General features: G+C 32.1%; 1 protein-coding gene and 1 long non-coding RNA gene across 3 annotated transcripts in view; both read right to left on the bottom strand.

Annotated features, from left to right (window-relative positions):
• Nucleotides 1-23261, bottom strand: part of LOC114349398 (netrin receptor UNC5C) — a 1236422-nt gene that overhangs the window by 478517 nt on the left and 734644 nt on the right. The gene's annotated exons all lie outside the window — the stretch shown is intronic.
• Nucleotides 18944-20800, bottom strand: LOC126882778 (uncharacterized). The gene is made up of 2 exons (XR_007697385.1): nt 20419-20800; nt 18944-19915 (listed from the first exon to the last, which is right to left on the bottom strand). It is a non-coding gene; the product is annotated as an uncharacterized LOC126882778 (long non-coding RNA).

The raw sequence follows: 23261 nt of genomic DNA, 5'->3' as shown, positions 1-23261 counted from the left end.
ATTAACAATCCTCAAATCACTTGTTAGGACTGTCATCATCATCATTCTCTTTGCCTTATCCCTATGCAGGGTTTTCTTCCATAATTGCATTTCTCCACACAATTCTATCTTGGGTCATATCAATGTTAATCCCTTTTACCAACATGACCTGCCTTATCGTCTCCCCCCAGGTCTTCTTTGGTCTTCCTCTCCTACTTTTTCCAGGAATCTGCACTTCAGCTATTCTTCGTATTGGGTGATTAACGTCTCGACGTTGAACATGACCAAACCATCTTAACCTATGCTCTCTCATTTTGGCATCAATTGGTGCCACACCTAGACTTCCCCTAATTTTCTCATTTCTAATTTTATCCTTCTTTGTCACTTCACTCATCCATCTAAGCATTCTCATTTCCTTTACATGCATTCGTTGTTCCTCTTTCTTTTTCACTGCCCAACCTTCAGTTTCGTACATCATAGCCGGTCTTATGGCTGTTTTATAGAATTTTCCCTTCAGCTTCATTGGAATTTTTCTATCACACAACACGCCACTCGCTTCTTTCCACTCCATCCATCCAGCCCTAATTATACTGCACGCATCTACATCTATTTCTCCATTACTCTGTAATATCGATCCTAGGTACTTAAAACTATTGCTTTTCACAATCATTTCACCATCCAAAGATACCATTTTATTTGTAGTAACTCCATCTTTAAATGAACATTCCAAATACTCTGTTTTTGTGCTACTAAGTTTTAAACTTTTTCCTCCAGAGTTGTCTCCACTGTTACAGTTTTTGTTCTAAGTCTCTTTCACTATTTCCTATTAACACTACATCATCAGCATACATTAGGCACCATGGAATGCTACCCTGTAGTTTCGCTGTTATCTGGTCCAAAACTAATAAGAATAAATAAGGACTAAGCACCGAGCCCTGGTGCAGTCCTACTTTCACCTGAAATGTATCAGTCTCTGCCACACCTGTCCTAACACTAGTCATTACTCCCTCATACATATCTCTCACAATCTTTACATATTCGCCAGGGACTCCTGTCTTATTGAGTGCCCACCACAGAATCTCTCGAGGAACTCTAACATATGCTTTCCCAAGATCAATGAATACCATATGAGCGTTGGTCTCTTTATTCCTGTATTTTTCCACCAGTTGCCTTATAATGAAAATTGCATCTGTTGTTGATCTGGCCTGCATAAAGCCAAATTGATTCTCGGATATTTCGGTCTCTTCACGTATCCGTCTATCAATTACTCTCTCCCATATTTTCATGGTGTGGCTAAGTAGTTTTATAGCCCTGTAGTTTGTACATTGTTGTATGTCTCCCTTGTTTTTGTAGAGAGGTACTAATATACTGCTTCTCCATTTGTCTGGCATTTGTCCAACTTCCATAATTCTATTAAATGTTAGTGCTGTATCAAGACAAATTGTTTTTGAGTTTTCATATTAACCTTACGTGTGTTTACTCTCGTTAGAAAAACACGTGATATAAACTAATTAACTCAGCTACGCCCTTTTTTTAACCACCCATCAAGAATGTTTATATTACTTTCCAATTCTTAATAATTAGTCTGACAATAAGCGACAAAAGAACCAAACGCACTACTTTCAGCCATTCTTAGTTATTCGCCATGATGATACCCGACGTCACGTAATTAATTTATTACACCTGATATAAAGAAATTTTTTTTCTTCTCAGGGTTCATTTTCAATGCATGGCTAAGTAGTATAATCATAAATTATTTCACCAATTTTACTTTACTGTTTTTTTCTGCTGACGAGAAAAGAAGGGACTTTGACATTTTTGGGTGAGTACCCTTATTTTTCGACAACTTCTGGAGTATACCTGTTTTTCGATAATACAGTCGAACTTGCTTATTGCAATAGCCTTCGTGACAAGCAAAAATATTCCTATAACCGGGATATTCTAATAACCGATCATTGGTGCCTAGTAGAAACGTTTCGGTAACTAAAATTTCTATTCCTCAAACCGGGATATTCCTATAACCGGTATTCTAATAAGCCGGTTCGACTGTATATGATATTCAGGGTTGACGAGTTTTAAAGTGAGTTTGAATAATTTAGATAAACCATTTTTTTGTTTTTACGTTCAACTAGAGACACACTTGTATAGTTATTTATTATTGAATTCGAACTTATTCTAATTATTGAAAAGTTACGTTTTTTCTAGATCTTCATGTATTGAATTTAAAATATATGATGCATTTTTTTATTTTACTTTATTTGAAAAGTTACTCATTTTTTTTTAATATTACAAGATGAACCTTACAAGCTTTTTTCCGGTTTAAGAGATTGTAGTCCTCATCTATGAAGTTTTTTAAGTAACCATTAATTTAATTTATGTTCTGAATAATCTTTTGTTTTGTTTTGATCGAGGAGAAAAATCTATTTAGTAATAAGTTAATTGAAGTCATTATGTGTCCTATTTTTTGAGTATTGAAAATAAACACAATTTTTTGAAGTTTATTGCTTACGAATTCATTTTATTACCAGTTTTCCTTTAAATAGGTAAGAAAGAGTTAATATTATTAGTTTATTTTGAGTAATAATTTGGGGTGATTCCATTTTAAATCACTCAATTTTGGATCAAAAAAACTTTCGGATCTCCGATTTGTCTGAAAATTGGTATATAGCATCTGCGGGATGTAGAAATTAAACATTTAAGGTCGAATTGTCTTCTTCTTCTTCTTTTTCTCAAAATGTTATTTTAAGCGATTTTACAGTGATTTGGTAATTATTTAAACAAATTTGCATTTTCCATCGTAAAGTATCAATTGAAAACATAATATTTTAATAGAAGGGACTCGAAAATGTCATTATATGGCATTATAACAAGTTACTTTGATTCAAAACAAGTTTTTGGTCAAATTTTATAGTGCAGAAAACGTTAAAATACCGGTTTTTACATTTACCTCCATTTCCAAAATACATCATAATCGATTTGGCTGAAAATTTGCCAACAAATAGCCAAAACATAGGAGTTTAAGTGGTTAGAAGTATTTGAATTATATTATAATACCAAAAAAGTTACATGCAATATCATAGTCAAAAATATAGGCGTCTACTGTAAGTACAATTAACTCGGAAAATATCGACGTCACGACAAAAATTGTTAAAAAGGAATTGTAATAATTGTAAATGCGATTTATTTGGATCAATTTCAGTTCCTACCATTTGTGTCGAAAAGTTAAAAATAGCGGAGATATTGAGCAAAAACAGGTCTCCTTTAAAATCAAGATGGCGTATAACATAACGGAGGAATTCAATCGCGATTTTAAATTTAGGCTACTATTGACCCCCCTAAAGATTAGAAAAATAAAATTTTGGGCAGCTCGGCATGCAAGGTCAAATGCTATCCCGAGGACTAATATACTTTTGAGTCTGATATTATTATTGCATGTAACTTTTTTGGTATTGTAATATAATTCAAATCCTTCTAGCCACTTAAAGTCCTATGTTTTGGCCATCTGTGGAATTTTTAGCCAAATCGATTATGATGTATTTTGGGAATGGAGGCAAATGTAAAAAAAGGTATTTTAACGTTTTATGTACTATAAAATTTGATCAAAAACTTGTTTTGAATCAAAATAACTTGTTATAATGCCATATAATGACATTTTTGAGTCCCTTCTATTAAAATATTATTATTTTTTTCATTGATACTTTACGATAGAAAATGCGAATCTATTTAAATAAAAATGAATTTCTACTCCTGCAGAAGCTATACACCAATTTTCAGAAAAATCGGAGATCCAAATAGTTCAGAAAAATAAGGAAAAAAATATCCTGTTCGTGACACATCCACCTCCAGGCCGAAACCAAATTTTTTGAGTAGTATGGACATCTATATTAATAACCTATATGTTTCCTGCAGCCGATTTTGATGATATACATACTTATAAACAAATGAAGATCAAAAAACAGTAAATTTTTGCTTTTTTCATCTATAACCAAAAAGTTACGTATTTTAAACAAATTTAAGTGTGAGAAACCCGTAAACCGTATAAAAAACTTCAATATGGCGTTCGCTGAATATGTCTATCCTTATTGGTTGCTTAGAAAATTGCAAAATAAATCAAAAACTTTGAGTTTTTACAAATATTCATAACTTATGTAAAAATTAACTTAGAATGTTCTTATTACACGTAATGCTGAGACTTCTGGTGCTTAAATCATACCCTAAATTTCAAACCAGTTGGTCAAATAGTTTAAAAGGTATTTAATTTGTTTTTCCCAAATAATTTTTTTTTGCAACGCTATAAGTCAGAAAATGATGAAGTTACAGTAATACTTTGGATAGTTTAAATACTGCAAAATTATTTTGCAAAAACATGTGAATTAAAAAAAAGGGGGGCTAACTTCGTCCCTAAGTGTCCTAGGACAATTGTTTTTCTTTCTAAGTGTGTATAAAAATTCAGCCTTTCCAAATATAAAAAATTAATTTTTCTATGGGTAACGGTTAAAAAGTTATTCTAATTGTTTATAAGTAAGCAAAGAATCGACGTGTTTTTACAAAATAATTTTACACTATTTAAAATTACTTTTTGTCATTTTTTTTAATTAAGTCAATAGTATAATTGATTTTCTTCCATAAACTGTCAGAAGTCTTACTGTAATCTCATAATTTTCTGACTTGTATTGTTGCAAAAAAAATGAATTTGGGATAAACAAATTAAATAACTTTTAAACTATCTGACCAATTGCTTTGAAATTTAAAATATAATTTAAGCACCATAAGTCTCAGCAATTCGTGTAATAAAAAGGTTCTAAGTTAATTTTTACATAAGATATGAATATTTATAAAAACTTAAAATTTATGATTTATTTTGCAATTTTCTAAGCAACCAATAAGGACGGACATATTCAGCGATTTATGAGTTTCCTACTCTCAAATTTGTTTAAAGTGCTTAACTTTTTGGCAATAGACGAAAAAGCGATAATTTACCGTTTTTTGATCTTCATTTGTTTATGATTATGTATATCATCAAAATCGGCTGCAGGAAACATATAGGTTATTATTATAGATGTCCATACTACTCAAAAAATTTGGTTTCGGCCTGGAGGGGGATGTGTCACGAGAAAAATCTTATTTCTCTGGACTAAAAAGTTTTTGCCTGAGTGATTTGACATGGAATGTACCTTTGACATGTATTATCGAGGATATCTTTTTTTTTTGCAGAATAAAGGTAAACATGTCAAATGCACCTTATGTAATTCTTTGATATATTTTTTTAAGATTTTTGAATCCTTTATAAATCTCGGGTTAAGATTTAAAGGCGCCGTTGTTGAAGTTTTCCCTAACAACAATTTGTAGGTTATACATGTATACTTACTTAATCCAGGACTCTTCTACCTTTCAGTGTGAGTTAACATGCATAACGGATTACAATGAATGAGATACTTATCTTGCGAGTAAGGTTGTGTAGTACTTACCTGAAAATAAAAGAAAGTATATTAGTACAGAAAATTAATAGAGAAACTATATTCATACGGTATAGAGACTTTGACAATAATAGTATGTTCTTCTTATTATTCTTACATTATTTATGTTACATACACTTAACCGTATGTTGCATACATTTTATTAGTTAACTATTTAGATGGGAAATAGCCACGATTAAATTAAAAAAAAATTTATTAACGTTTCGAAGCCCAATTCAGTGGACAAATTCAAGTATAGTCCTGAAAGAATGTGTCGCAAATTCCTCGGTAGAATGCAGTAGGATGTGGTTACCCATACTGAAAGAGGAAGTCAATAGAAAGAAAATACCACGATTAGTAGGTCAATAACATATCGAGTTAGTACAAATTTTATATTTTAGTATTACTTATTGTATATCTATGTATTATTAATATTATTTATAATTTAAACATATTAAAGTCAGAATTTGGTATTAGTTTTTTTGAAAGTAAATTAAATGTAAGACCAAATACTTACGATGTCGAGATAGTATCACGAGGTTTTTTTCCTGGTTTTCCCTCGTGATTTACTATGGAATCTCTAACGCGAAAATTTTACTATCATCGTTGCATTTGGTTGTCTTCTTAAAGACAGATCACGTGCTATGATTTTTTTGTGACGGATATTCTTGAGTTGGGATTGATTTCATGTAATCGAATGAACTATCTTTAGTAAAGTCGTCCCAGGAACGCCACTCATAAATATTGGCGATTTCATTTTAAAGCCTTCTACTTTAAAATGTATAATGTACGTCTAAATTGCCAATATAAACGAGTCAGATTAAATAAATTATTAGAAGATTTTTTTTACTTAGCAACAACATTTTTGTTTATTTTAGCAGTATTGTATTTTGACAACGAAACCCGATTTGGGCATCGAAACGTTAATAAAATTAATAAAATTAATAAAATTATTTTTTAAATTTAATTGTGGCTTATTTCCCATCTAAATAGTTAATTATAAAAATGCCACAAGGAAATAGCTTCCAGAACAAAAGTTTATTAGTAATTCCTGACTAAAGTTCTGTAATTCAAATTTTCTTTTCCGATTTATTTAAAATATTTCCCATTTCTATTTTAATTTCGGCGCCCCTGGCTTATAGGCGTATGAGAAAACCGTCGAACTACACGCGTTAGATCCTCAAGAAAATGAAAAGTGGGAAATGGAGAGAAGAGAATGCATCTAGCACAATGGAAGGCGATGAATTTGATTTATTCGAAAATTTTAGGTATGCGAAATTTGATTTTGGAAAGTGGAAACGCATATTTTGTTGTGATTTACTAACGGCAGTGGCTTGAATGGGCCTTTTTTATTTGATAATGGGACTTGCTAACATTAGATCTGGATTAAATTGTTGTAGGAAGCGATAAAGTAGACCCCCGTGTTTCGGAAAATGAAGTTTTTAGATATATTGTGTGGGGCATAAATTGGACAGATGGAAAGAAAAAAGTAGTTGTAAATATGATTCACCAACATTTTCTTTAATAAGAATAGAAAATATTGAAGGAAGAATTTGACAGAAATAATGTGTACAAACTTTACATATTAAAAAACCCACAATATGGTGGAGGTAAATATCTCAAAGATAAATTCTTAATACACCATAATCCCAAGGAAGAGTTGATGAAAAGGAAAACAACAAGTCATAATCCCTTCTGCATGACTCAATTTCAGTAGAAAGATAAAGTATATGTAACTAAAATATACAGGAAACCAACATACACTCAGAGATATTTGAAATATCATTTTTTTTTATTTAGGGGCTGTCCATTAATCACGTGATGCTCGAAAGGGGGGGGAGGGGTCCATAAAAAATAACGAAACATCACAAGGGTGTAGGGGGGGTGCAGTAATATATCACGTGTATTTTTTTTCCGAAAATGCCCGATACTCAACCCGTTACGTGTCTTTACTTTTTTGTCAAATGCGTACAAAAATCGAAAGCGGCATTGCTGTGACTAATATTAAAAAAAAAAAATCCATTTCTCTTTCATAATACATATACACAACCCAGCAAATTGGTTCCACCCAAATTATCTTGAATGTTACGATAAGAAGCGACCCATTTTAAATCGTTTTGTTGTGAATGTAGCATATGTTTCCACTAAATAGGAATACTGACCGGGACTCTGTCGCCGTCTCCGGCGACTTTTTATTTATGAGCCTTTAGTCTTACATGTGTTTTACCTACTATCTGATGAATTGGAAATTCTCAAAATCCTGTCAGTTTTATACCGTTGTTTTGTCACTGAATACATGCGTTTAAACTATTTTTAACTTCGTATTTTTTTCGTCACAATGTCTAGTTGATCTGTATAAAGAACTATTTACAGAGTATAAGAAAGGAAAAAATCCTGGTGTCGCTCAAAAAGAATTTAATGAATTGTGGGTTAAAGGGAAACAAAAATATACAAAGGAAGAATTTATGAAGTGGGCCAATGATCTTTTACTAGATTACCGCCGAAAGAACCAAGCAAAGAGGTCTTCCAATATTCACTTTTATTATTCTACTGCTAAAAAGATAAGTTAAAATTTGTATATGTGACTATATATTTTTATGGACATTGTTCTAATACTAAGAATTCACCTATGGAGTTTTATTTGCAGTATTATGTTATTGTTAAATCTTACATTTTTTATAACATTGATAAAATAAATGTAATTAGTTTACAAATAAAATATGCATAGCGTGCATACCTACAGTTGAGTCCACGAGTCTTTACCCGTGTTTCATCATTTAAAGCATACGAAATAAGTCGATGAAAAAGTCGGAAATTGAAATTTACTAAACGCAACAGCAAGTGACAGTAAGTAGCTACCTATCCTATCACGGGATAAAATTTGAGTTATCAAAAATATGTGTTTTATCTCGCCAGGTATTAATGACGCACGGGCGCACGGGTAAAGACTCGTGGACTGAAGTGTACCTTAAATATTACTTAAATCCAAAACATATCTTTTAATTCGTGCCATTTTGAATTATTTATGTTAATATTATATGAAATAAAATTGCTGGGGATGATAATATTATGATTAACTTATTTGCATGATTATTTCATTCATAGGAGATTCTGACCAATGGAAAGCTACAGAAATCTGAATTAAATCGATAATTTTTGATAATCTCCCGTCTTTAAGTATATTACGTCAGATGCCCTTCGTTGCTACGAAAAAATACATTCAGTGACATTAATGACAATTAATGTTTTAAAAATTATAAAAGTGATGACTTTCAATCGTCAAATATTTATAAAAACTGTGTGTTTAATGGTACTTACATAAATAAATTACAATAAAATTTTGGTTTTGAACAGTTTTATTCATGAAATAATCGCAACAAATTGCACTCGACCTCTGAAATTAATATAGAATTTTTGCTCTCGTGACACTTTCGACATAATTTCACTCGCCTTCGGCTCGTGTCATTAAAACTGTCAAAGTGCCACTCGGGAAAATTCAATAATTTCAGAGCTCTTGTGCAATTACTACTGATAATTACATATTATCAAAAACGTCAAATAATTGTCAAAGTGTGGACACGAATTTTTATTCTCCGCATTTTAATAGTTTGATTTTAACGATACAAACGAGCAGTTCTCGGTGTATTGTGTGTTATTGTGTTAATTAGTGTTCCTTTTGTTAATTTTCTATATTGTTTATAATAGGTAGGTTAGGTAAGTAATTAAAAAAATATATAATGGATGAGACCTCGGGTGGCACTTCGCCACCCGAAAAGAAGGATGCAGAGGAGGATAGGTATGTAAATAATTTTATAGATTTAAATAATAGATATAGAACTGAGGATAAAGGTCCATATTTTGTATATATTGAGAGTACTGATAAGCATTTGGGAAGAATTTTCCCAATCCGGATTGGTCACGTTTTGTTGACTGACAATTATATAAAATCCGATGTCCTTGATATCAAATCGGTTGGTCTTAATCGCGTTAAAGTTATTTTTAAGTCGTATGAAAAAGCTAATTATCTAGTTGATAATAAAATTATGTCAAATAATAACTTAGTAGCGTATATACCCAAATTTTTTACACACAAGAAGGGTGTGTTGAGGAATATTGACACATACTTTTCTGAGGAATATTTAAAAAATGCCATAATATCTAATAAAGAGGTGGTTCAAGTTCAACGCATGAAACGAAAGGTAACAGATAAAGACGGTAATATTTCATATGTAAACAGACAAATGGTTATTGTGCAATTTGTAGGAAATGAACTTCCTCAAAATATACAAATTAATTTATGCAATTTCTCTGTAGAACCATATATATTCCCCGTTGTTCAATGTTTTAATTGCTTGCGATATGGACATTCTGCCAAGCAATGTAAAACCAAATCTTCTCACTGTCGAAACTGTTCTAGCCTAAATCATACGTCAGACTCTTCTTGCGAAAAATTCTGCATTTATTGCCAAAATAATGAACACTGCTCTACATCCAGAGATTGTCCAGTATATAAGAAACAAAAAAATATCAAACAACTCATGGCCAGGGAAAATATTACATTTAAAGAAGCTGAAAGAGTGCATGATAATCCATCTTATGCCAAGATTTCTACAAATAATAGATTTTCAGTTCTTAATAATTCCACTAATTTTCCCTCTCTGCCACTCCCTAGTACGTCCCAAACTCCAAATTCTAGCTTTTTGCTACGTAAACCCAATGTTCGAAATACTTCACCCAAAAGACAAGTGAAAAAACGTAAACCATCTGCTCCGGAGTCTCCACCTATTTCTCAGTCTCTGCCTACTTCTTCCCATTTTCAAACAAAAAAAACCAAATCTTCACATAATCCCATCATACCAAATCCTCACAGAGATGACTTTATCCAATATAAGGAAAAACTAACAAGTCAGATAATAACCGTAGTTAAACAAGTAGTTAATTCAGATTCATCCGCAACAAATTACAATTTAGAAGAAAATATTAGAAATATGATCTCCTCTATATTAAGTTCTTCAAATCTAATTCCAGAAATGGATATTGAATCTTGTTCTGATGATTCAATCCACTAATAAGATAAGTACACTCAATAGTAAAAACATTAAAGTTATCCAATGGAATATTCGTTCTTTCTCTAAAAACCATCCAAGTTTATTAAATTTTTTACACAATAATCCTGTAGATATTATAGCTTTATCAGAAACCTTTAAAAAACCAAACCATTCTTTTAAACTAAAAGGGTATAAGATTATCCGACAGGATCGTGCAAATGGCTTTGGCGGTGTTGCCATTGCAGTTCGCCAAGACATTAAATTTATCAATTTTCCTATTACTTTTGCATATAAAAAAGATTTAGAACTTTGCGCAGTTAAATTTCCGTCCTTAAATATCATACTAGTATCGGTGTATAAACCACCTAAATTAAATGTTTCTAAATCAGATTGGTCAAATATCTTTCGGCAATTTAATTCTCCTGTTATTTTCTGTGGCGATTTTAACAGCCATCATACACTTTGGGGATCTCATATTAATAAAGCTTGTGGTAATCAATTAGTAGAAGCCTTAGATGATAATAACTATGTTGTTCTCAATAATGGTAAACCAACTAGAATTTCTCGTCCAGAAGAGCTACCTTCGGCGGTAGACATTACATTTTGCTCTGCTAGTTTGGCTAGTGATTGTTGTGTATGGGATGTCGTACCAGATGCGTTAGGTTCAGATCATTGTTTAATCAAATTTGAAATTATTAGGGATAGAGTTATAATAAATAAAAATCCAGCATCTAAATGGAATGATAAATTAGCTGATTGGTCTGCATACTCCACTATACTGGAAAATTCGTTAATTAGTACAAACCAAAATCTAAACTCCAATCTACTAAGCTTCTCTATTTTTATGGAAAAGGTCTCAGAAGCAGCATCCGCAACTATTCCCCTAAAAAGAGCAAGACAACAAGTAACTCAACGTCCAATATGGTGGGATACCGAATGCTATGATATGTTTCGTCGCAGAAAAGAAGCCCTGAACCAGTATAAACGTGTCTCAAACTATACAAACTATTGTCAATACCAAAATGTAGCTAGTCAAACTAAATTACTATTTTCTAAAAAAGCTCGAGACAGCTGGATATCTTTCATAAGCAGTATTAATAAAAACACGCACCCTACTAAAATTTGGCAATTTATAAAAAAAATATCAAACAAAGACTCAACGGGATCGGGCAGTATATCAGCTGATATGGTGGACGATTTTTTTGAGTTTTTTATTCCCAAATTTGCATCAAATAAAATCGACTTCAGTAAATTCAATAGTAATGTAGCATGCAATGAATCATTTTATATGCCTATCAGTTTGGAGGAATTACGATTAGCAATCAAACAATCTAAAAGTACAGCACCGGGTTTTGATAGCATTACATATAAAATGATTGAATACTTGCCTGCAATTGCTAAAGACATTCTTTTAAATATTTTTAATAGTTGGTGGTTGCAAGGTTTATATGACCAAAGTTTAAAAAAAACTGTAATTTGCTTACTTGCTAAACCCAACAAAAATTTAAGTCTACCTAACTCTTACAGACCCATTTCATTAATATCATGCATTACAAAAACATTTGAGAGAATTATCAAATTAAGAATGGAATTGCATTTTGAAAGTAATTGTTTATTACCTATTAATCAGTTTGGATATCGCAGAGGCAAAGGCACCTCTGAAGCATTAGCTCACTTAGTTTCCGACATTCAGAATGCACTTTCCGTTAATCTTATAACGGCATGCTTGTTTTTAGATATTAAAGGGGCTTATGATACTCTGGATATTGATATTCTAACTGTACAGCTCATAAAATACGGTCTAAATTATAAATTCGCACAAAGAATCACAGATTTGTATAGGGACAGAGAAGTTTTCATTCGAGATTCAGAAAATCACATTTATGGCCCTCGATTATTATCAGTCGGAATTCCGCAAGGTTCAGTCCTAAGTCCAGTACTTTTTAATATCTATACTGCAGAATTGCATGACATGTTAAATGAAACAAATAATACAATTAAAATCATTCAGTATGCAGACGATTTCTGTATATACAGCAGCCGTAAATCATATAATGAGTGTTTATGCGATTTGGAACTGATAATGCAATGTGTAAAAAGATGGTCTATGGCTTTTAATTTCACGTTATCCCCTGAGAAATCTAGCATCACCTTTTTCACTAGACATAGGTTAAGTTCCCCTACCAGTATAAATTTAAGTAATGTTGATATTAATGTATCCTCTCACCATAAGTATCTGGGCGTGGTTTTGGACAAAAAACTAACCTGGACACTCCATGTGAATCACATTATCAACAAATGCGAAAAAGGTTTAAACATGCTTCGTTGCATATGTAAAGCTAGATGGGGTGCCGACCCAAAGATAGCATTAATGTTCTATAAATCGTATATTCGGTCAATCATTGATTATGGATGCTTTTTATATGGTTCATCGTCAAAATCTAATTTATCAAAAATCGATCATATTCAGTATAAGGCAATACGTATATGTATTAGTGCGTTTAAGTCAACGCCATGTGCTGCAATTCTAGCAGAAGCGCAGGAACCTCCTCTAAACCTTAGAAGAGAATTCTTGTCTAATAAGTTTCTATTAAAGACCAGGACTTTAGACTCACATAAATTATTAAGTAAAATTAACAGTCTCACTGAATATAACTTAACAAATTCTTATTGGAGAATTAAAACTTCTCCCCCTCTTACAGATGCTTATCTAGAAACTAACAACTTTAGCATTAACACTAAACAAATATTACCCATATATAGCCTTTCTATTGAGGAAATCGCAATCTTTCCAAAGATCATAAAACCTACATACAGAAACTTACCATGCCAAAACAATAAAATTGTAAAATTAATCTTATCTGAATTTTCTAATTATAAATACATCTATACAGATGGTTCAAAAACATGTAATAGTGTAGGTAGCGCTTATTATGTTTCTAATATAAAAAGTGGTAATTCTTTTAGACTACCTAAATGTACATCTATCTTCACTGCCGAACTTTATGCTATTGAAAGAGCCCTAACTTACGCGGTTGAACAGAACTTTGGAGACACGGTTATACTATCAGATTCTTTATCTGCTCTTGAGGCAATATCGCAACCAATAACCAAAAAACACAACAATGAGTTGTTATGCCATATTAGAAAGACAATCGCTCGATTTAAAAATAATAGCAGTGACTTGGTCTTTATCTGGGTAAAAGGACATGCCGGAATCAAAGAAAATGAGACAGTGGATGAAATGGCAAAGAATTCAGCAACTTTAAATGAAATAGTAGATTTAACAATCTCCAGCGATTACATTCCCGAATTGCATAAAAAATTAAGAAAAAAATGGGAAACTATTTGGCTTAAGTTTGTACAAACTTCGAGGAATCCATACACTAACATACACCCACAACTTCCGCAAAATATCCCACATATATTTGATTATCACGTTACTCGATTTTATTCCACATCCCTAAGTCGCTTAAGATTAAACCATGGCAATTTTCCTGCACATTTAGCTAAAATAGGAATGCGTATCAACTCTCTCTGTTCATGTGATAACTACTCTACTGTAGATTTAAATCATATAATCTTTAATTGTGAACTTAATAAAAACCATACGAAAGCACTAATTGCTAGACTTCAGGAGCGGAATGTAAGTTTACCGCTGAATATTTCACATCTACTAAGCTTCAATACCAAAACTATTAATGATATTATCATACAATTTCTTAAAGATTCTAAAATAAAAATTTAATATGACATCTTCAATCTTCAACTTTCAAATATCTGTGGCAAAAAGTTTATCTAATGCCATCCCCTCTTTGTGAACACACACACAATTACATATTATGTATAATAATAATATAATACTATTTTATGTCAGTCAAAAACAACCTGCAACCTTTCTGTCTACCTCTAAACGTTATTATTGTGGTCTTTAGTTTTTTATAATAAAATTAGATAATGTGTATTTTACAATTATTATTTAAAAAATATATTTTTTGTAGATACTAAAAATACATGTGATATAGGGTAGGGGGGGGTTTAGTTTTAAACCTCACCATGTATCACCAAGGGGGAGAAGGGGTTAAAAAATGCCAAAAAACATCACGTGATTAATGGACGGTCCCTTAGCTAATGCCTCGACAACTAATGGCCATTGGCATGGTAGGTACGGTGAATTTTTGCAGTTAAGTACCTAATGTCATGTGTAGTGTGTGTCTTGAGTAAGTGTCTTATTACTTTGCAAAGTCGACGTCATTGTCTTTGCAAAGCGACGCTAATTGTATCCGAACGTCTGCGGTCCCTCTTGAAATATCATTTAAATCATAACATACTGTTGTATAATTCTTTTTGGACAAAATTTAGAAAATAAATTTATATCAGAGACCACGAGATCATAGATTTTCATCGCCCTGTATATGACCAAAAATGGTAAATATTATAATTTAGTTAGTAGACAGTGTTTTCGCGGAAAGTGAAATCGTTAAGTGATTTGTTAATGTTTTCTTTGAACGGACATACAATTATACGGTAAAAATTATAAAGTACATTTATTTCGCTGTGGAATGAACAAATGACGTTTTATAAACGTTTCTTAGAAGGATAGGCAGTAACCAAATTTATTGAGTTTAGAATATAAGGTTTATATTCAGGAAATTTATATACAGGAATATAAGGTGTTTTCTTCTTTTTCCTATTTCATGACTCCACAGTACGCTGTTTACAGCGTAAAACAACCTATTGTTTTTCTGGATTGTGTTATTCTTCTCTTTATTTCTTCATCATCTTTTCCCGTTGTGTCAAAAACGATTCCTAGTTATGTGTAATAGTCGCAGGGCATGATGATTTGATTATTTTCTAATGTGATGTTCAATAGTTCGGTACCTATTGGCAGGTATTTTGTTGTTTCTGTATTAATTTCTAATAATTAAAATAATTAAGTAATTAATCAAAATAAGAATTTGCTGATCAATCTCATAAAAAGAGAGAAATACAGAGCATAACAATACATATTAAAAAGACTCATCAAATTATTATACGAAAGAGTACAAAATACTCGCTGCATCATTTCCTTGATTGCGAATTGAATTTTTCCTGACTGAATCATAGGCCTAACGTTCCAAGTGGATATCCTCTTCAGACAATTCGTGTGGATTTTTCTTATAAGTGTGTTATTGGGTATTTCACACGGATCTTGCATATTAACGATCTGGAAGCCCTGTGGTCATGGGAATCACCTCTCTTGTCGGATCTTGGTCTGCGATGTCCATGATGAGTAAGCAAATTTATTTTGTGTTGTACAGCCGTTATGATTGTACTAGAGACAGTGGCGGCTCGTCAGAGGAGGCAAGGGAGGCTCAGCCTCCCCATAAATTTTTTACACACTCTATACTGTTTTGTTTATCATGAATCGCGAAAACAACAATTACTCTCACTATTATACAACGTATAAATTCCATATTATCACTAATTATTATCCATACGTACGGAGCATTAGCATTAGAACGCATGATCGCGTCTCAGTTTTATTACATATTATTGTAGGCAGGACCCTGGGTTATCCCGAGATGCACGAACGGAGTCGAGAAGCCCAGTTTCTCCGTTGCTAATGCTCCGTGCAGCGCAGCAGGCGTTTAAGGAGACCCGGTCTCCTAACAGTGGCATCTACGGCGCCATCACACGCTGCCCGGAGATATACCAAGGGAGGCAGTGTAGCTTCTCAGCTCCGTTGGGTGGTTGGGTGCGTCTCGGGACAACGAATTTTAGGGTCCTGACTAAAAATAATGAAAAATCTAAAAGTGCGAATTTTGTTATGAAATTTGGTATGTGGGGTTATAATAATATTTGGAACAACTTGCTCAAATAACTTTTTCCGATATCTCTAACTCAAAGCAAAATATCGGTAATTTATCGTGTTTTTGAATTCGCAGTAGGCCGCGTTTAGAATTAAAAAAATTCAGTTGAGTATCTTAAAAAATTTGAAGCTTCATTATTATGTATGGACTGCAAAACTTCAAATCTGTATTTATTTTGATATGCATAGGTATCTATTTACAAATAGATGGAATTGTTAACAAATAAACGACACAAACTTTGATATTAAACTTTTACTATTAGACTAACTATTTTTAAAATGATGATATCATGAAATTATGAATTAGGATGATATTATGAAATGTAAATAAAAAATGGTCAAAAGATGGGGCCTTAAATTACATTTTTTGGCGCATCTTTTTGCTAATGCAAATTTGTCTAGATATTTTACAGTTAGGTATAGCCTCCCCTATTGTAAAAATCACGAGCCGCCACTGACTAGAGATATCCATACGGATCTTTAATATAATGGTTTCTCGTTCTCGCCTTCTATATTCTTATGCCGTTGACCAAACCACTGATTCTTCCGCCTTTTAATTCATCTTATATTCTTCCGATATTCATTTTAATCAACTTAAATTATTTCTTATCTATTTCCTGACTTATTTCCTATTGTGCGTTATAGTCCTTGGGCCCACATATAAAATTATTATTTTTGACCACACCGTCGAAACTTTTTGTACTTGTTATTTGGGTGGAGCGGGACAAATTTGGAGCTTGTCGCATTATGGTAGTGGGGCGTCTGTCTGTCAAGTTGTCAATTTTATGCAATAAAAAAATTTATAAACACATTGGTCATTTTATTTTAATCAATGGTTTTGATCATATAAACAGCGAAAACAATTTTGTCGGACAAAAATATTGGGCCATATGACGTATCGGACACGCTAAATATGTCAAATTTATGAAAATAATAAATTTATTACCACATGGCTAATTTTAACAGAATCTACCATAAAACCTTTTTACAATAATGTGGTAATCTTGTCGGACAATTTTCACGGAGCATATGCGCAGTCGGATGCGCCGAAGATGTCAATTTCCTGGAATTATTTTATTTAGTATCACAGATGTCATTTTTATTTTGTACTGTTTTTTTACATGTGTAATGCATATTGGATCACTTGTCGAACAAAAAAAAAGGGTCCAAAACTTTTTAAAAAATTTCCACAAATTTCCCTTTTGTTAGATTTTTTTTGAAAATTCGGGACATGAAACTACCGAACGATGTTTGTCATTGTTCAAGGAGTATGTACACAAATTTTCAGGTAAAAATTTTTCCAAAATTCTCCCTCTTGTCGGAAAATTTTTTGGAAAATTTTGGGTACAACTCTACGTCACGCCCTTTTAAATGTTGTACTTAGTGTGTGTACCAATTTTCAGCTAAACCGATGCAAAAGTAACCTAGAAAAACTATTTTAATTTTTTTTTTGACAATGCCTCCTCTCAAGGGCGTCAATAACCTAAAAGAATTAAGTTTACTGTTCGTTTGTCCCAACATTTTTGTCAGACAATTACATTTTTTGTTTAAGAATATAATTACTTGTAACCTACTAATTTTCTCGGAAAAATGGTTGTGAAGAAAAGGGATGCACGAACACAGCATAGTTTAATAGTGTAGTTTACTAATAAAAATTAAATTTTTTGTCCGATTGTCGATTTTCCCCAATATTTTTGTCGGACACTTAGATTTTTTTATTTAGAATATAATTACTTATAACCTCCTATTTTTGTCGGAAAAATGGTTGTAAATAAAAAATTCCAGGAAATTGACTTCTTCGGCGCATCCGACTGCGCATAAGTCCCGTGAAAATTGTCCGACAAGGTTACCACATTATTGTAAAAATGTTTTATGGTAGATTCTGTTAAAATTAGCTATGTGGTAATAAATTTATTATTTTAATAAATTTGACATATATAGCGTGTCCGACGCGTCATATTGTAAAAAAATTGAACTTCTGTTGGAATGACATACTCCAACAGAAGTAATGAAAAAATTAAATACTACTTGTGTAACAAAAATAAGAAAACTTCTGTTGGAGTGAAAGTAAAAAGAAAGATATACTCCAACAGAAGTAAGGAAAAGAAAAGAACGACTAGATAACTAAATAGTTAAAAAAGAACTAAGGTAACTAAATAGTTGGGGCTCTTTATGAAAATAAAAATGAAGGGGAAACAAAAAAAAAATACTACTTTGGTGTAGTACTGAAGAAAGGGGAATTAGAAGGGATAGAAGTAGAAGTGGGAAGAGACAGAGGCAAACTGAATAGAGTTGGCTAGCAAGAGATGCAAGAAAACCACTTGACACTCAAGGATGGATACGGCTCGTTTGCATGCCTGTCGAAGAACAGTAGCTCTATATAGATAGTAATGATGACTAAAAGATGAAATAATAAAATAAGAATAATGTACTGAAACTGAATGAAGATGGATAATTGCTAAAGACGAACAAAATAAATAAATCTAACAAATCATGGGCGCCATGAAAATAATCTTCGATCATTTTCCCAGGTATCTTATACTGATGTCAAGTATTAAATATATTAACTCTGTAATAATGAACATAAAGGAATAATAAAATTCATGATATACAAAATAAATAAACATTTATTAAAATTAACTACCAGATTTTTAACAATCTCTGAGTTAAGCAAGTTCATATTATGCTGTGACTCTAACATGACAAAAGTTATACAGAGGTTATATCTAAGATAACAACAATAATGTTATCTGTTACAAAATTACAGGTATTAGTACCTCTTACTTACATATAGGGTACAAAATTACATAAGTCTTCTACCAAATGGTTATAGTACGCCTGCTACATACAACTGAATTGAAAACCGATGAATATTAAAAGTAATATAAATAAATAGGCACAAGCCTGGCGAAGAGAAAATACCATGAAGAATTAAGCAAATGCATTAATAAAAGTGGTAAAAATGAAGCTAAGATAAATACCGAAACGATGACCTAAATTACCCGAGCAAATGTAATAAAGTAAAGTAGCGACGAATTAACTGAACAAATGAAATAAAGCGAATAAATAACATATTTGGGAAACAAGCAAATAATACAACCTAAATTTACATAATGATATGAAATCGACCTAAATAAACAATAAAATATTCGAAGTAATACCTTTTGGGCAAATACGCAGAGCTCAACGTACAGTACCGCAAAATGATACATGAGTTTGGGAACTTAATACCATAATATACAAATATGTTATATAAATAGGTAAACTAAATCTGAAACAAAATTAATAAACAGTGCATTAAAATAAAACATAGGAGATAAACACACAATAGTTACTGATGTCACCCACTGGTAGTTCCCAAACAAAACCGAACGACTCCTAAATAGGTTGCTGGCGCATCCCCGGAAATGAGCACTAGGATAGTGCAAAAATCATGCCTCCTGTAGGTCCACGTGCTAATACGAAAAGGAGCTGGAATGCCCCCAAAAGGCTTGTTCCCCAAGTAACTACTCCCAGTGACTTATGGTTGGAGATTGGCCTCTTGGTGTTTCGAGGTGTTATTTAAGATTTCACATGGATGGCTAAAAACACAAAATTCCCGTTTACTTCAATTTCTTATGTGTACGACCAATCAAAGAAAGAAAGAAGAAAAGTAGGAAAGTGTTTTTTTGATAGATAGTACTAAGAAAAAACACACAAAAAGAGACCTCTTAATTACTGAATTACTTGATCTTGACAAGTTTATGTGAGTTCTCATTACAGACATGTGGATTTAGGATTTAAATACAGAATAAATATGATTTCTTTAAAATAATTATTATAGGACTGATAAGTGATATTGAAAGTGACTTTAGTATAACCAAAAAGTTAAAAATATTAGAATTTTCTCTGAATGAATATTATCTATAGATATGGGAATAATTAAAAGATATTACTCATAGATAGTAGAATAATTCAAAGAACAATTCACTGAATAAATTTACACATTACACACATCAGAAAGATTATATATTATGTCACCTTGAACAAGAGTGACAACAATGGTTGTAAAAACTATTTATAAAAAACAGATATTGCTATTTACCGTGTGATACGATGATGTTATGCTGTAAACCCCATTGGATTAATACCTTCTTTATTCTCAAACACTCCTAGATAGGTTTGGTGATCCATAATTCAAAAGTCACACATTTTTACTAACACGAGGTCTAACCTCCAAATTTGATCCTCACACGCCATCCATACTAACCAAATCCCCAACCACAAGTGAAGTCTCTCGTCTCGCCACTTCACAGAGCAAAACGTCAAATTCTCAGCACACGAATCAAATTATTACCTGAGGTGTAGAGTATGTTCCATACTCTGAAGTGTGACGTCACGTAAATATTTATTTACGAGAAAATTAGAGAAGTTGAAAGAAATCAAATGAGAGACCGAGGGGAAATAATTATAAAAATAATTAAAGATCTAATCTCGTAACGTGAACCGTTACAATATGGCCCAATATTTTGGTCCGACAAAATTGTTTTCGCGGTTTATATGATAAAAACCATTGATTAAAATAAAATGACCAATGTGATTATACATTTTTTTCTTGCATAAAATTGACAACTTCGTGACAGCTTAACAGACAAACGCCCCACTACCATAATGCGCCAAGCTCCAAATTTGTCCGACTCCACCCAAATAACAAGTACAAAAAGTTTCGAAGGCGTGGTCATAAATAATAATTTTATATGTGGGCCCAAGGACTATTAATACACTTTCTCACATTATGATCACGCTGGCGCTCAAAAAAGTTTTTTATTAATTCAAATAATAACATTTTGGTAAATATTATGAGCATCATGAACACATCATACTAATTCAATAAGAAATGGGATATCGAATTAAAAAAATTAAAGAAAATAGAACAAAGAACCAATTCTAAATAAGTTATAACCTACAGCCGATATTAATGCCAACAAAGGAAAGGAATCAACTATTTTTATCCCAGGATATTTCTTTTAAAGCTCACAGTAAATTATGAAAATACATCAGGTGTCGTTCTCTCTTTCCTCACTTCCTCCGTCACTGTCTCAACACCACTTAAAACTCACTCTTAGATATTTACTTTTGGAATAATTAAGAAACTCGACTCACAAAAGTTAACACGTCTATTAATCAAGTCTTGAAAGTTAACGCTTATTTTAGGAATTAGCAACTTTTCGGTCTCTTAAGTGTCTCCGAGATCGTGTTATTTCTTTCAGGAAGAAAGAGCGAGGAAAAGTGCAGACTTGTGTCGAAAGACAGTTCTTGTTGATGTTTCTTAATTTTTCTTGATGCTTTAAATAGTAAAGATGAAAGTTTACTTTTTGAAAAGGGTAAATTTTCATCTGATTAAAAAATTTAGATATGCAGTTATAATTAAAAGTTTTTTCTGAAACTGTTACCCTGAAGCATCTCAGTTGAAATCTACTAAAAATTAACCATTAACCACTGACATGCGGTATGTCATACTCTGCCGAAAATATATTTTCCACCTACCTCTACCGAAAGTATACTTTTCCGGACCTGATTGTAGGAAGCAAAGTGGTACTTTTCCTCCCTAGGGAGTAAAAGTGACGTTATGGTATGTCATTGATGAAATAACTTATTGACGCCCTATACAATATTCTATTATCTATTATGTAAGTATCTATACATTTTAACGTTTATTTTTCTATTCTCATACTATAATATATCAAGTAAAATTTAATAAAAAATTTTGGTCTTGGTAAAAGGTATATTATTTTAAAAAGCCCTATAGGGCTACAAACATCGAACAGAACGTTTTCGCTCTAAAAAGAGCATCATCAGTGTTGCAAGAACATGGTGAGCCAACCAAAAAATACGAAGGTCAAAGCCTTTCAAAAATGGACTAAAAGTCACATCAAAATGCTAACATAGCAAATTCCAAAGGATGGATATAATCCCTAAGGATATGGCCCTAGGATAACATATGACTCCCACACGTTGTAAGTGGGTCAAAGGTAACAAATTAGGTCATTATGTTACAAGAGCTGACAGGCAACTAATTCTTTCTAGGAAATTCTTCCACTAGGAAATTCTTCCTAGTGGATTTTTATAATATATCAATTATGATGTCACTACCTGTATCATAATGAACTTCATTATGATACAGATTTTTAACCAATAGAATCGCGATTTGGCATTCGCGATAAAGGTGGTACACGCACAGTGACCAATGACGAGTCAAATACATACGCTTTCACAGTTCTCAATATGTAAACAAACTGTCAAACTGACAAACTACTTAATTTGTTAGTGTTACAAAATTAATAAAGAATATATTTTTTGTTGTGAATGATCATAGAAAAAATAGTGTATACAAACTCACCGCATACGGCTCGTTTCGTATCCCTCATACTCGCTTCATAATGACCATCATTAAATGCTCGTTGCATAATATACTATTATAGAATACCCTGTATTTTGCAGGATGGAAAAAACAGTAAATTGTTATTTTGATTTAACAATGTTTACATTAATAATTTTATTTATATTTGACAGTTGACAGTTCTGCTGTACCTACTTGTTAGTTTTAGTTTTCTAATAAACTGTGTTATATAAATAAATTTTTTAAAAATGAAAAAATGACTCGTTATTTGAGGAAGGTGGAAAAATCATATGTATAACATGGGAGTAAAGTGCCTTTTCCTCCCTTGAATGATTACTGCCCTCCGCTACGCGTCGGGCAGTAAACTTCATTGTTATACAAATAGCTATTGTTGTAAAACTTGTTTTATAAAAAATTTTAAAAACAGCATCTCTGTACTTTCAAGTGATGTGTAGTTGTACCAGATCCTAAGTGCTGTTTCACATTCTAAAAAATTTTAACGTGCGAGGGTTTTCTCGTGCGATAGTTTCGCATTAAGATATTTTGCT

The sequence above is a fragment of the Diabrotica virgifera genome, chromosome 3 (assembly GCF_917563875.1).
Source record: "Diabrotica virgifera virgifera chromosome 3, PGI_DIABVI_V3a".
NCBI lineage: Eukaryota > Metazoa > Arthropoda > Insecta > Coleoptera > Chrysomelidae > Diabrotica > Diabrotica virgifera.
Note: the sequence above shows the minus strand (reverse complement) of the source record. Positions and strands in the feature narration are given on the sequence as shown.